This window comes from Sciurus carolinensis, chromosome 7 (assembly GCF_902686445.1).
Source record: "Sciurus carolinensis chromosome 7, mSciCar1.2, whole genome shotgun sequence".
NCBI lineage: Eukaryota > Metazoa > Chordata > Mammalia > Rodentia > Sciuridae > Sciurus > Sciurus carolinensis.
The window spans coordinates 31,047,329-31,051,227 of NC_062219.1; the positions used below are offsets into that span (position 1 = coordinate 31,047,329).

The window sequence follows — 3,899 nt, forward strand, 5'->3', positions numbered from 1 at the left end:
TTTCCAGGCTTTGCCCCTGTGGAAGAGGATGCAGCTGCCCAGAGCAGCCCTGACTTGGTGAGTGAGCCTGTCGAATTCCAAGATCTAATATTAGCTAAACATTTGACGACCCTCCCAGCAAAGCCTTATCAGTATCAAAGTGACGTGTGGTCCCCATCTGCACTATTCACACACCTATCTCTCAGTTGGTCCTGAATTCCAGCAGAGGAGAAAAGGGAGACCCCTACAGACAGACACCAAGAACTAAGAATCATGGCTTGGACACTGAGATAACAGATCCTCCCATCTGCTCTGAACAAACCATTCAAGCATTCATTCATGTATTTGACAAATATAGTTGACTGCCCACAGCATGCTGGTCACTGCACTTAGTGGTGGGAACTTGGTAACAGGTGTCTCAACTGTGGTAATGAAATGGAGAAAACCAGATGCCTTTTCTACATTTGGGGCACCATGTACATCCTCAGATTCTTAATGACACCCCAAAACATGACTGATTTATTTCATTTAGAATAAATAACACCATCTATCTCACATGTAACTATTGTAGATCAATTTCATAACTGTTGCTAATAATTTAAATTTACTTTGAAAGGGTAGCTGCTAATGGGAGAGCAGGATTGGAAGGAGAAAAGAATTTCTATTAAACTAGAGGAGAAATTCTAACCTCAGGTAAACTTGGTTCAAAATGAAGAATGCAGAATATTTTCAAACAAATAAATATAAATAAATAGTTAAAATGAGATTGGGGATATAGCTCAGTTGGTAGAGTGCTTGCCTCATGAGCACAAGGCCCTGGGTTCAATTCCCAGCCCCACAAAAGAGAGAGAGAGAGAGAGAGAGAGAGAGAGAGAGAGAATACACATGAACAGTTAAAAACCTAACTCCCTGTTCTCTCCATACAAATATTTTAAAGTTATTGCAGAGAAAAATAAACTCAAATATGTTGATTCAGTGGTTCTTAGATTTAAAGTAATCTCTTAATAGTTGAATGGCCAAACTGCCATATTTATAAGGAGGGAGTATTACTTAATCTGACAAAATAAAATCAACAAAAGAAACATCTTTCTCAAGACCCTTTGAAAAGTAAAACACTGCAGAAGCTATACTGTATTCATTTCAGAAACTCCAAGGAAAAAGATTTTGAACCTAGGTTATTATTATTCTCATTTTTAATTCTTATCTAAGACTAGACTAAATGCCAAAAGCATTTAAAAATTGCCCATTTTCTTCTCACTTACCATAATGTCTGCCAAATCCAAAAGTAAAATTCAAGAAATAGCTTTAGTTCAGTAGAAGACTTTTAAAATATGTGTTAGAAAAAAGACATGTTACTGTTCCAATTTTTACCATGCTCTAATCAGAGAAAGTTGGATTTAATTTGCATAATAGCTATTGCAAAACTCATTCCTTGGCAGTGGCTCTGGCTCTGTGCAAAGTCGTGCAGTAGACAAATTCTCTTTTGGCCCATCCAGTTCAACCTTCTTATGGTCTGGGCCCCAATCCACCAGCTATTTCATTATGGTCTACTTCCCTACTAGAAAATTCCAAATTAGGGTTTGGTGGCTGTCCCCAAGTAAATTTTAATTTTAAGGAAATTCAAGTAGGAAATGCAAGAGAATAAATGAGACGGAAAAGCTTGTATATGATTTTGCATATATGCCTGAATTATGATGTCACGATGTGCTGAAATTATTTGTTCACATGTCTGACTTAGGCAGCACAGACTCAGTCTCATTCACATCTGTTAGTCAGTTTTTCATTTCTGTAATAAATACCTGAGAAAAACAATTTAGACGAGGAAAGATTTGTTTGGGCTCACAGTTTCAGAGGTATCAGTGCATGGTAAGTTGGTTTCATGGCTTTGGGTCTAAGATAAGGCAGCATATCATGGCAGAAGGGCATGGTGGAAGAAAGCGGCTCAGTTCATGGCAGCCAGGAAGCAGAGAGGAGAAAGTGAGAAAAAGAGAAAAGGGGGCCAGAGACAAAAAACACCCTTCTAGGATTTGTCTCCAGTGGACAAACTTCCTCCAACCATGACCCACCAACTATGGTTTCTATCACATCCCAAAATGCATTCTGTTATCAATGGATTAATTCACTGATGAGGTCAGAACCCACATGATTCAAGCACTGCAAAAGCCCCACTTCTGAGCATGGTTGCATTGAGGACAAAGCCTTCAACACATAAGCCTTTGAGGGACCTTCCAGATCTAAATTATAATATTTGCATCACTCATTCACTCCCAAATCAGACTGTGGCACATAGTTGATGATCAATTAATTTTTGTTGAATTAATAGTAAATGTTTATTATTAACATGTCAGCACTTTGACCTCATAGGTGCTATCTATGTTCATCTAAGTAGCTACCTCTTATTTCTGTTTCATCTTTTCTCAAAGGGTACTTTTGAAATCAGATCGAAGTAAGCAAAATGGAATGATAAGTTTGATAGAGTGCAAGCAGAGAGCAACAACTTTATTTTTCTTCTTCATTGACCTTTCAAATCTGACAAAGGGGTATTTCTCTGTCTGTTAGAATCTAAGGCAGGCCTCAAGAATCTTTTAATTTGTAGGATACAGAAAAGACCTCCATATGCTCACATTTATTTATGGTGAGATTTATTTCAATAATTGAAATATCTAGTTCTATGTAAAGTAAAAACTCCAAACCACATTTTAAGTTAAGTTTTTGGCTTCACCCAGTTCAGGCCTCCTTTTGACTAGAAACTAGCCATGGAAAAACTAATTTCCTTCTTCTTTCCTTGAGTCTGTCCACACAACCACTCACTCTGGGGCTGTAATTGGGAATGGGTTATGAAGGTTCCAAGTGACCTTTTCAGTGCTCTTATCAGTTCTTCAGAAGCTCCTATGGACCTTCCATTGCCCACTTCCACCAGTGGATGGTGCACTCTCTGGCTGCACAGAGCAACAACACTCACCTTAAGCCCCCATGCTAGGGGTTTTCCTTGCTCTGATACTAAGGAGACCCCTTACTTGCTGCTCTCCAAGAGCAGATGGATCCAGATCCAGCTGCAGTCCTCATACTTCACTTAATCCATGGTATGCTCAAACATCCTTGAGTATCCCTCCTGCTCCACCACAGTCCTCCTTCCTTGCTCTGTGGCTTTGCCTTCAACTTTAGACTGCATAGCTGTAGGTCAAACACATTATCAAACTAACAGCACTCATCAGTCTTTCCACATGCCTCTAAGGTCTTGCCACTGGGCCTCAGGTGAAGGGAAAGCATCCTTCCGGGTAGCCCAATATCTGGGGATGGGGGAGGGAAAATCCTCAGCTTGCCCGCAGTTGTTTCACAAGAACAGCCTCCTCAACTTCAACCTCTTACATCCCTTGGTGGGTGGTAGGACGAGGGGAGGGTCTCATGAAAATGGGTCTGGAGTGGGTAAAGGGAGGTTGCCACTAAAGGGCCTACATGCCACAGAGTGATGCTTTTGATCATCTATTTTGCTAGTGCTATAGAGGAGGCTCAGCACATCACTTGGAAATATGGGAACATTTGCCACCTATTCTTTTTGATTCAATCTTCTAAAGCAGAAATTAAAAATGAGAGCAAAAGTGTACTATTTTTGTATCCTATTCAAACACAAAAGGCAGAGCTTATGGTAGCCTATTGTTTCAAACCCGGGCTCCACTTAAAACGTAGAGGTTAGTCCTAGAGCTCAGGAAATAATGCCAAGAGTTAATAAATGGGATGGCATCAAATAAAAAGCTTCTGCACAGAAAGGAAACAATTAAAAATGTGAAGAAAGAACCTACAGAATGAGAGAAAATCTTTGTTAGTTATTCTTTTGATACATGATTAATAACCAGAATAGACAAAGACCTCAAAAAACTTAATATCAAAAAAACAAATAACCCAACTAATAAATGGACAAA

The 3,899-nt window shown here is 39.4% G+C and overlaps 1 non-coding gene across 1 annotated transcript; it reads left to right on the forward strand.

The window, feature by feature from the left end:
* The first annotated feature begins 745 nt into the window (after positions 1–745).
* On the forward strand, positions 746–820 carry Trnam-cau (transfer RNA methionine (anticodon CAU)). The gene has a single exon. It is a non-coding gene; the product is annotated as a tRNA-Met (tRNA).
* Positions 821–3,899: the final 3,079 nt, after the last annotated feature.